The sequence below is a fragment of the Anthonomus grandis genome, chromosome 13, assembly GCF_022605725.1.
Source record: "Anthonomus grandis grandis chromosome 13, icAntGran1.3, whole genome shotgun sequence".
Taxonomy (NCBI): Eukaryota; Metazoa; Arthropoda; class Insecta; order Coleoptera; family Curculionidae; genus Anthonomus; species Anthonomus grandis.
Window position 1 is genome coordinate 8,529,393 of NC_065558.1, and position 12,516 is coordinate 8,541,908.

The window sequence follows — 12,516 nt, forward strand, 5'->3', positions numbered from 1 at the left end:
TTCTGATACGTAGAGAATAATAGGTTCCTTATAAAAATTAGTTATTCATTGAAAATAATTTTTGATTTTTGCATTATAAACCATTAACGTTCTGACACGTAGAGAATAATAAGTTCCTTATAAGAATTAGTTATTCATCGAAAATAATTTTTGATTTTTGCATTATAAACCATTGACGTTCTGACACGTAGAGAATAATAGGTTCCTTATAAAAATTAGTTATTCATTGAGAATAATTTTTGATTTTTGCATTATAAACCATTGACGTTCTGACACGCAGAGAATAATAGGTTCCTTATAAAAATTAGTTATTCATTAAAACAAAATTAATTTGCATTATTAACATGTTAATGCAATGGAATTTTTGATTAATAGATTGCAAACCATTGACGTTCTGACACGCAGAGAATAATAAGTTCCTTATAAGAATTAGTTATTCATTGAAAATAATTTTTGATTTTTACACTATAAACCATTGACGTTCTGATACATAGAGAATAATTGGTTCCTTATAAAAATTAGTTATTCATTGAAAATAATTTTTGATTTTTGCATTATAAACCATTGACGTTCTGACACGTAGAGAATAATAGGTTCTTTGAAAAAATTAATTATTCATTAAAACAAAATTAATTTTCATTAATAACATGTTACAATGCAATGGATTTTTTGATTAATAGATTGCATACCATTGATGTTCTGACACGTACTTAATAATAGATTCTTTAAAAGAATTAATTATTCATTAAACAAAAATTTATTTTTATTGTTGAAGGTTATTGAAAAGCGTTTTTTGATTTTTAGTGCATAAACCATTTACCTCCTAACAAATAGAGCAAAAAAAAGCTGCTTGTAAAAATTAACTATTCATTAAAACAAAATTAATTCTCATTATTAACATGTTACAATGCAATGGAATTTTTGATGAATAGATTGCAAACCATTGACGTTCTGACACGCAGAGAATAATAAGTTCCTTATAAGAATTAGTTATTCATTGAAAATAATTTTTGATTTTTACACTATAAACCATTGACGTTCTGATACATAGAGAATAATTGGTTCCTTATAAAAATTAGTTATTCATTGAAAATAATTTTTGATTTTTGCATTATAAACCATTGACGTTCTGACACGTAGAGAATAATAGGTTCTTTGAAAAAATTAATTATTCATTAAAACAAAATTAATTTGCATTATTAACATGTTAATGCAATGGAATTTTTGATTAATAGATTGCAAACCATTGACGTTCTGACACGTAATTAATAATAGATTCTTTGAAAGAATTAATTATTCATTAAACAAAAATTTATTTCTATTGTTGAAGGTTATTGAAAAGCGTTTTTTGATTTTTAGAGTGTAAACCATTGACCTCCTTACAAATAGAGAAAAATACGCTGTTTGTAAGAATGAACTATTCATTAAAACAAAATTAATTCTCATTATTAACATGTTACAATGCAATGGAATTTTTGATGAATAGATTGCAAACCATTGACGTTCTGACACGCAGAGAATAATAAGTTCCTTATAAGAATTAGTTATTAATTGAAAATAATTTTTGATTTTTGCATTATAAACCATTGGCGTTCTGATACATAGAGAATAATAGGTTCCTTATAAAAATTAGTTATTCATTGAGAATAATTTTTGATTTTTGCATTATAAACCATTGACGTTCTGACACGTAGAGAATAATAGGTTCTTTGAAAAAATTAATTAATCATTAAAATAAAATTAATTTGCATTATTAACATGTTAATGCAATGGAATTTTTGATTAATAGATTGCAAACCATTGACGTTCTGACACGTAGAGAATAATAAGTTCCTTATAAGAGTTAGTTATTCATTGAAAATAATTTTTGATTTTTGCATTATAAACCATTGACGTTCTGACATGTAGATAATAATAGATTCTTTGAAAGAAATAATTAATCATTAAAATAAAGATTTATTTTCATTGTTAAATAATTAGGATTATTATTGAAAGGCGTTTTTTGATTTTTAGAGCGAAAACCATTGACCTCCTATTGAGAAAAATACGCTGGTTGTAAGAATAAACTATTCATTAAAACAAAATTAATTTTTATTACAACATGTTAATGCAATGAAATTTTGGCTTAATAGATTGGAAACCATTGATGTTCTGACACGCAGAAAATAATAAGATCCTTATAAGAATTAGTTATTCATTGAAAATATTTTTTGATTTTTGCACTATAAACCATTGACCTTCTGACACGTAGAGAATAATAGATTCATTAATTATTCATTAAAACAAAAATGTATTCTCATTGTTGAAGGTTATTGAAAGACGTTTTTTGATTTTTTGATTTTTAGAGTATAAACCATTGACCTCCTAACAAATAGAGAAAAATTTGCTGCTTGTAAAAATGAACTATTCATTAAAACAAAATTAGTTTTCATTATTAACATGTTACAATGTAATGGAATTTTTGATTAATAGATTGCAAACCATTGACGTTCTGACACGCAGAGAATAATAAATTCCTGATAAGAATTAGTTATTCATGAAACCAATTTTTGATTTTTACACTATAAACCATTGACGTTCTGACAGGTAGAGAGTAATAGTTTCTCTAAAAGAATTCATTATTCATTAAAACAAAAATATATTCTCATTGTCAAAGGTTATTGAAAGGCGATTTTTGATTTCTAGAGTGTAAACCATTGACCTTCTAACAAATAGAGAAAAATACGCTGCTTGTAAAAATGAACTATTCATTAAAACAAAATTAATTTTCATTATTAACATGTTACAATGCAATGGAATTTTTGATTAATAGATTGCATACCATTAATGTTCTGACACGTAGTTAATAATAGATTCTTTAAAAGAATTAATTATTCATTAAACAAAAATTTATTTTTATTGTTGAAGGTTATTAAAAAGCGTTTTTTGATTTTTAGAGTATAAACCATTGACCTCCTAACAAATAGAGAAAAATACGCTGTTTGTAAGAATGAACTATTCATTAAAACAAAATTAATTCTCATTATTAACATGTTACAATGCAATGGAATTTTTGATGAATAGATTGCAAACCATTGACGTTCTGACACGTAGAGAATAATAGGTTCTTTGAAAGAATTAATTATTCATTAAAACAAAATTAATTTCCATTATTAACATGTTAATGCAATGGAATTTTTGATTAATAGATTGCAAACCATTGACGTTTTGACACGTAGATAATAATAGATTCTTTGAAAGAATTAATTATTTATTAAAGCAAAATTAATTTTCATTATTAACATGTTAATGCAATGGAATTTTTGCTTATTAGATTGCCAACCATTGATGTTGTGACACGTAGTTAAAAATAGATTCTTTGAAAGAATTAATTATTCATTAAACAAAATTTTATTTTTATTGTGCGTTTTTTGATTTTTACAGTGTAAACCATTGACCTCCTAACACATAGAGAAAAATACGCTGTAAGAATGAACTATTCATTAAAACAAAAATAATTCTCATTATTAACATGTTACAATGCAATGGAATTTTTGATGAATAGATTGCAAACCATTGACGTTCTGACACGCAGATAATAATAAGTTCCTTATAAGAATTAGTTATTCATTGAAAATAATTTTTGATTTTTGCATTATAAACCATTGACGTTCTAACACGTAGAGAATAATAGGTTCTTTGAAAGAATTAATTATTCATTAAAACAAAATTAATTTGCATTATTAACATGTTAATGCAATGGAATTTTTGATTAATAGATTGCAAACCATTGACGTTTTGACACGTAGATAATAATAGATTCTTTGAAAGAATTAATTATTCATTAAAACAAAGATTTATTTTCATAGTTGAAGGTTATTGAAAGGCGTTTTTTTATTTTTAGAGTATAAACCATTGACCTTCTAACAAATAGAGAAAAATACGTTGCTTGTAAGAATGAACTATTCATTAAAGCAAAATTAATTTTCATTATTAACATGTTAATGCAATGGAATTTTTGCTTAATAGATTGCAAACCATTGACGTTCTGACATGCAGAAAATAATAACTCCCTTTTAAGAATTGGAGAACGTAGAGAATAATAGGTTCTTTGAAAGAATTAATTATTCATTAAAACAAAATTAATTTGCATTATTAATATGTTAATGCAATGAAATTTTTGATTAATAGATTGCAAACCATTGACGTTCTGACACGTAGAAAATAATAGGTTCTTTGAAAGAATTAGTTATACATTGAAAGTAATTTTTGATTTTTGCAATATAAACCATTGACGTTCTGACACGTAGAGAATAATAGATTCATTAATTATTCATTAAAACAAAAATGTATTCTCATTGTTAGAGGTTATTGAAAGGCGTTTTTTGATTTTCAGAGTCCTCCTAACAAAACGAAGAACACATTCCTTGTAAGAATGAATTTAAGAGAGATGGCGCTTGTCATTACTACAAAATGAAATGTCCAACAATAATTAAAATAAAATAAATAAACCAAATCACATACTGCATATTTGTCAAAAATTGTTTAGTTTCATATTCAAAATGGCCTCGATATTCTTTTGATTATTTTAAAAGAGATGGCGCTGAACTGTCATTTCTGAATTAAAAAATGTGAAAAAATAATAAATATGAATAACTGGTGTTAAATATCTGGAAAGTGTTACTAGATACGTAGTTGTAGAAATTTGGTCTTAGTGTTAGAACGTCGAGGGGAGAATTTGAACAACTGTTCGTGAATAAATTTCATGGACTTATTGGGGTCAATTAGTTATTAAAATATAATTTATTCTCAAAGTTAGAATCTCAATGAGTGAGGTTTAGCGACGTAGGATGTTAATAAAATATCGTTTAGAATTTTTAAATTAGTAATAACTGATTTTTCAACAAATAGACGGTATCAATGTTTTTTTCATTTAAAAATTAATAATTATCTCCTATTGACATTCTAACATTACGATAATCAAGTATAGCTTCAATCAATAATGACATGATTTAATTGATAACTCGACACACGTTTAATTCAGGTCAATATTCGTCCTGAAGGTGCACTGTTTCGAAACATCTATCGCGTGCTACAACAAAATATATAAAAGTTAAAAAATAATTTGAATCCTGACCACAAGGACATGATGAAGTGTCTTAACAAAATGTGGGAATAATTAGAAACAATTAGGGTCAAAATTAGCATTCGATATACCCCAAGGGTCCTCCTCCTCCCTCCAATAATATCCTACGTGAATATTAATGGGTAGTATTGCTCGATAGGCTTCCGAGATCAAATCGCATCAAGAAGATTAAATAGACTGGGCAATTTCGAGCCGGATTATTCGATCAAACAATCAACCTTTATTTGATTGAGCAACAAAGACCCCGTAATACAATATAAAATTTAACGTTTCTGAGAGGGTTAAGGAAGCCTTTAGGGTTTAGAATAAGGATGAAAAATAGATGGGGCATTGATATATTAATTTAGAAAAAATAAAGGAGGGAAGAAAGGTTAAGTAAGGAAAATGTGTGCAATTTGTACTGAGTTAGACTTAAAATTATATGGTGTTGCCAGTTTGAAAGAATAAACATGAAATTATCCCAGGTAATTGAGGAAACGAAAATTATTGCAGGATTTTGTTCTCAGAGAGAATAATTATGCCATTTATACACTTTTGGTCAGTTGTACAGTACAGTAACAAAAAACGTTAAAAAACAAAAAACTAGGTAAAATTCTTGAAAGATGTGGATTTATATTAATTTCAAATTTTCAGTGTCATAAATAATTTCTTAAAATATATTTTTTTATATTCATCACAAAAAATCAGATAAAAGGCTAAAAAGTTGCTAAAGTTTACCTGGTTTTGGTATTCAAATAGTTAAAATTAATAATTTTACGTCCGCATACAGGAATTTTAAGGAAAAGCCGGGAAAATCTCAATAAATATTCTTCTATTTAGTGTCCTGATGATTTTATAGACGACCGAAACGTTTAACCCAAGAATTGGTTTCGTGAGGAAAAATGAGTTTAGTACCTTGAAAAATGTAAAATCTTGTATTAAAGGAAGGACTAAATTTATTGGAACAAATAAAAAAATTATTCCAGGCAGTCGAGTTGCAACCCAGTGCTCTCTATAACTGGTGATATGGAACTAAATACCTTTGAAAAGTTACACAATTCTTCTAGAAAGTTGATTTAAACACTACGGCTCTGTTTGTGAACAAAAAAAATAGATTAAAGAAACAACAAAACAAACAGCAACAACAAAATAATAAAAAGAACACTCAAAAGAGGCAACACATAAAAAATATAATAAATAATCAAAAAAGTAAAAATCTGACAACCTTTCTAGCAAATTAGACACAGTTTATATAAAGTCCAATTTTAATGTCAAATCTGGGTTTACTTCTTGTTGAAGCTTTGGTACCTTAATTGATAATAATTGTTTTGATTTATCACATTCACCAGAACAGTATTTTCTATTGACTCGCATGAAAAATCTTTTTCTAGAAAGTCCCAATCGTGTCTGTTATTTTTTGCTATTTTTAGTAGAAAACATTATTGTTATCCACGAGGATTATGTTTTATTTGTACAAATAACATATAAGGGACCAACATAGGAATAAGGTGGTTCTGAACTTATCATTGTTAGTTGCTTGACTAAATATAAAATTTAAAAAGATAATTTTATTTGTAGAGCCTGCGTAGACATATCAAATTTAATAGCGACCATAAGAATAGTTTACTAATATAATTTTTTTTATTGGCTTAAGTTTCAATATATTTGGTTTATTTTCAATTATTTTATTTTAGTTTAAATTGTCATTATAAGTACCTCTATTTTTTATTTTATTGAAAAATGTTAAGTATTGTATTTAAACTAAAATAAAATAATGAAAAATCCTGCATTCTTGCTCTATTTTAACGTGTCTTGTATTAAAACAAATATAAGATCATCTAATTAAATGATCTTCTTAGGCCGAAAATCATTTAGTAATATCTATATAGGTAGGTGACCTGATTAGAAGAAGTCAAATTTTTACAAGAAATAAAAACTTTCGTCCAGGAAGTTGAGTCAGACCCTGATGCTACGCATACCTTTCTTTAAGGTGATCAATTTGTACTCGACTGCTTGGAAGAAATAAAAAAAATATTTCAGGCCAAAGTTTACTCTTTTGCTTCCTTAGTTCCAGAACATTATTTCAAGTTCCATTTGATTAGAGCTGGCTTACAAGTGTACTTTTGAACAGAGCAGTCGTAAGTCAAGTCCTTGAAAACTTAATTTGCTGAATACTTTTTTTACATTCGACACAGCACTTTCACCTCCTTGAAGCCCAACTGTAGCCTTAACTTGGACTTCTTCTGTTGCTTTTTAGTATTTTTCTCCAGTGCTCTCTATAACTGATGATATGCAACTGAATACCTTTGAAAATTACAAACAATTCTTCTAGGGAGTTAAATTGAACGCTATTGTTATACTATAAGCTGATCAGAAGGAGTCAAGTGTCTAAAAGAAATGAAAACTTTCGTCCAGGAAGTTGAGTGAGAACTTGATGCTACGCATGCCTTTTGTAAGGTGATCAATTGTAACCAACTGCCTGGAATAAATGAAACAAGTATTCCAAGAAGTTAAGTTGGAACCATTGCCCTCTATAACTGATGAGATGTAATTAAATTCCTTGAAAAGTTACAAAATTCTTGTAAGGAGTTGAATTGAATACTACTGCTCTGTTTATAATATTATGAGCTGATTAGAAGAAGTCAAATGTCTACGAGAAATAAAAACTTTCGTTCAGGAAGTTGAGTGAGACCCTGATACTACGCATACCTTCTTTGATGTGATCAATTTTATTTAACTGCCTGGAATAAATAAAAAAAGTATTCCAGGAAGTTAAGTTGGAACCCATTGCCCTCTATAATTGATGATATGCAATTAAATACCTTGGAAAATTACAAACTTCTTTTAGGGAGTTAAATTGAGCACTACTGTTCTTTTTATGCTATTATGAGCTGATTAAAAGGTGTCAAATGTCTTCAAGAAATGAAAACTTTCGTCCAGTGAGACCTGATGCTAGGCATACCTTTTGTGAGGTGATCTATTGTATTCAACGGCCTGGAAGAAATTTAAAAAAATTACTTCAGGAAGCTAATTTGGAACCCATTGCTCTGGATAACTAATAAAATACAATTGAATGGAATTCCTTTACTATGGAATGGCAATAAACAAAATCTTAGTGATTTTCTATCATTTATTAATAAAATTCATCCAAAAATAAAATTTATATTAGAAGTGGAAATCAATAAAACCATAACCTTTTTAGACTTACTTATTAAAAACGTAAATAATAAACATTATTTTGAGATATATAGAAAACCTAACCACACTGGAACAATTCCATCCTTTTTCACATAAAGTAGCAGCTTTAAATAGTTATGTAAATAGAGCACTACAGATTCCTCAAACAACTGAAAGCAGGGATAGAGAGTTGAATATTATCAAACAAATTGCCCAAACTCATAATTTTTCACCCAATTTAGTAGACAAAATAAAAAATAAATTTCTATTACGTAATGCGTTCCAAAATGTCTACATACCACATCAAACAATATTAAGTAATCAGCCAGTAAATAAGTTCATTTCACTTACATACAATGGAGCAGTTTCTTATAAAATCCAACGAGTTCTAACTTCTTTAAATGTTAAGGTTGCCTTTAAATCGAGCAATTCATTAGGTAACTTATTGATTAATAATAAAGGCAAAGGAATTTATAAGCTTTATTGTGAGTGTGGTTATTTTTATGTAGGTAGAACGAAGCGTAGTTTTAAAGCTCGGTTTAGCGAACATGACCGATGCATTAGACAAAACAATCCTGAGTCATTATTTGCTAAGCATATTATGGAGACCGGTCACCCATCGAATCTACTAAATAATTACAAGATCTTACATAGAGTTCAGGACAACATAAATCTAAATAATCTTGAATTACTCGAGATAAAAAGATCTGTCAAAAAAGAATATGATAAATCTCTTAATATTCAGATTAACATTCCTGAAACTAATTTAATTAATATTTTATTTGAATAACTCTTCCCTCCCTTTCCGGTTAATTTATTTTAATAAAAAACCCCGTTGTTTTCTTAATATAAACTGGTAGAGACATATGTTTAACAGTTAAAAAAAAAAAATATTTTAAAGTTACTGTGGGTACCGCTATCTAGTACCCATTCGGTTATATGATATAAAATATAGATTTCTTTGTAACGTTCTTTTTTAATTATGAAAACTTGATATAGATGACTCTGCTGGTCAGATTAGTTTGAATGGCGGTTATCATAGTTTTTAGATCGTTTTGTCTATTGTGTTTAACGGTGCTTTTTAGATGTTATTGTTTTGAACCTAAGTGTATTATTTGTTATCTTCGGATAAGATTTACTCGCTTAATTTTAACTGTACCGTTCTATATGTGCTTTTGTTTTGTTTTGACAAATCTCGTTTTTAACAATGTAAGTACGCTTTAAAATTCGATTTTATTCAGCATTTTACCAATTTTTGATAAGCGTAGTATCTATGTAAATTGTGTCTTTTACTTTTAGTCCTCGACCTGATGATGCGATGATATTGTAATCGCGAAACCGGTCGTCATAATAAAAGGAATTTCTGGTGAAATAAGACCTTTATTTTCTACTGTGTTTGCTAGCAAATACCTATAAAAATACATCCCAGAACATGGACATCATTGTCCAAACTATACAGTTGAATAACTTGAAGGGTTAGAAATATCTTTCAAGGAGTTGACTTGACACTACTGCTGCTCTGTTTATGTTACTATAAGCTGGCTAAATAGTATAATAAATCTGAAATTTTGTTTAAATGACAAATGGGAAACAATTGACTGAAAATATCATTGTGCCAGTTTCAGTTATTCAAACTAATGCCTGATCTTTTTATATTTTTTTCCCTACTTAAAAATTTCTATTACTATGAAAAAAAAAACCGAAATTACCCCCATTGCCGTTTATAAACTTTTTAAAAAAAAAGTAAGAGACCCTTGACATTTGACCCCATTTCCCTAAACATTTTTAATATAAAATTGCTTTAAGTAATCTACATTTTCGTTCTCGTTCCGTATGCCGCGCCACAACTCGGATTATTAAATCAGATCCCTGCAATCCGAGTGCCTCCATTAATATTAAAAAGTGACTACTTTTCATGGAGGAAATGACGGTTATTATTTTTGATTGTTATTTTCAGGAAATTACTTTTAGATACCGGCCAGTTTATGGTGGCCCCTTTTTTTTCTCTGTGTTTGAACGTAACACTATAGTTGCTCTTTATTGTCGATAAAATAAAATGCAATTTGAAAAGTAATTATGCGAGTGCAAAGGGAAATATTACTTTTTTTTAAGTAGTAAAAAAAACGAACCTACGAGCTAATTCGAAAGCTTAAAAAGTGCTCAGGGCAGAGGGTAATTGTGTTTTTTCTTTTAATTCCACGTTTGTCAGCGAAATAAAGGTTTTTTCTTGCCTTCGCTTAGTTTGCATATTAAAAGGTTCCCGAGGCGGCTATTATGAATATGACGCTCAAAGACGGATTTTCGGATTTGTTACTACGGGGTTTAATTAGTTATTTATATACTAACGTAATTTTTTTTATGGTACGGTATTTTTATTGTTTCCACAGACTTTACGTAATTTTTTTATGAAGTGTTTTTTCAAGCACTTTATAGTGATTTTCAAATTAATTTTTTTTTTGTCATTTTTATATTTAGTCAAATAATTTCTAAAAAAATTATAACTGTAAAAATGTTTTTGAATGTTCTGATAGAATTACTGTCCATTTGGAGAAAATTAATTATCTTCTACTCACTCTTTAAAATCAATTTTTAGTGAAATAAACTGCCCAACAATCGAACTGGATATTTTATAAATTACCGAAATTTAAAAGCCTAAAAAAAAAATTCATCAAGTTGCATTTTATGCTATGAGTAAATCCTGTTGATAGCAAATATTTTTTGTCGTTTTTTCCTTTTTTTCATACATTCTTATCTCTTTTAAAGAATTTCAAACGGTTCAAACGGTTTCAAAATCCTAACAATTTAGTCACATAAAGGTGCTTGTAGAGACTTTATTATTCTCATTGTTACCAATAAATCTCTTTACTTTCTTAAAAATAATGGTTCTACGACGGTTAGAAACAGTGCAACTCGAGCAGTTAGTACGTTGGCTACAGGAGGGCCTAACTCAAGAAGAAGTTGCTAACCGGCTTAATGTGTCCCAAAGTGTCGTGAGTCATGCATAGAATCGATATGTAAAGACTGGGTCTTCAGCCAAGTCAGTCTACCAACCAAGAGTACGCTGACATTGTCTTCACATATGGACGCGCTAACGGTAATGGAGCTTTGGCACGACGCTTGTATTAGGAACGTTATTCAGATCGGAGGTTACCAAACTTCCAGAATGTTTCAAAACACCTTTTGCCGTCTTACTGAAGCCTTTAAGAACTTAAAAGGGTCTTAAAATATCCTTTGGACATTCTCCATGGTACTTTCCTTCGAATGGAATGATATTTTAAAGAAAATGGTTTAAGTTTAATGCTATTATCCCTTTGGGGCATTTTTAAGTAATTTTTATTATTATTATGGGCATTATTTTGCCATTTGTTACATTATTTTCTGAGATAATTTACATAAATATTTGCTTTTTTATTCCATTTTTTTCCTTATTTTCGGGAAATTTAAGAAATTTTTAAAATTTTTTAAGTAATTAAATATTTTGTCTTATTTCGTCAGTTTCATTGGCTATTTAAAAGATCTGTTTTTAACATGAACTTAATTACAGGATTAAACAAACTTACCTATGTGCAGTTTAATCCAGATTATATGAAGCCTCGCCTCCATAAATAAGAATAGTGTAGTAGCTCCGTATGGCGTCAACTCACACAGTCCAAAGTCTATATCTTTTTTCTCTCTCGGATTCCCTAGACCCGGTCCTATTTACCCCATCACATCATTCTTATTCCAAGCTTGTTGCAACTAATTTGGGAAGGGAAATAAGGGGTGGGAGCTTATTTATGGAGGCGAGGCTTCATATAATCTGGATTAAACTGCACATAGGTAAGTTTGTTTAATCCTGTAATTATATTTCAGCCTCGCCTCCATAAATAAGAATAGTGTAGTAGTTTAAAGTAAGTTGCAACTATGATTAATCTGAAAAATTAAACCACCATTCTGATATAAATCTGATATATTCCAACAAAACTCCCCAAAGAACAAGTAATTGTATTATTCATATATGTACTAATTTCATGTAAATCTATAAACCCACTATGAATTAATGGCGAAATAACTCATAAATTGCACATTGCTAAAGTAGTGCAAACAACTTATTAGTAAATAAGAATTAACTCTAAAAACAACAACTTAACCCTATAGATAACCTCTTAGGTCTATAAATAACAACTTATAGCTCTATAAAAAAAAATGCATAAAAGAATCCATTTAAAAGAACTTAAGGATGGTTTAAAACGGTT

General features: G+C 28.4%; 1 protein-coding gene across 1 annotated transcript in view; it reads left to right on the forward strand.

Moving 5' to 3' along the window:
• The window catches only part of LOC126743935 (26S proteasome non-ATPase regulatory subunit 1), a 232,747-nt gene that overhangs the window by 86,788 nt on the left and 133,443 nt on the right, over nt 1-12,516 (forward strand). The window lies entirely within an intron of this gene.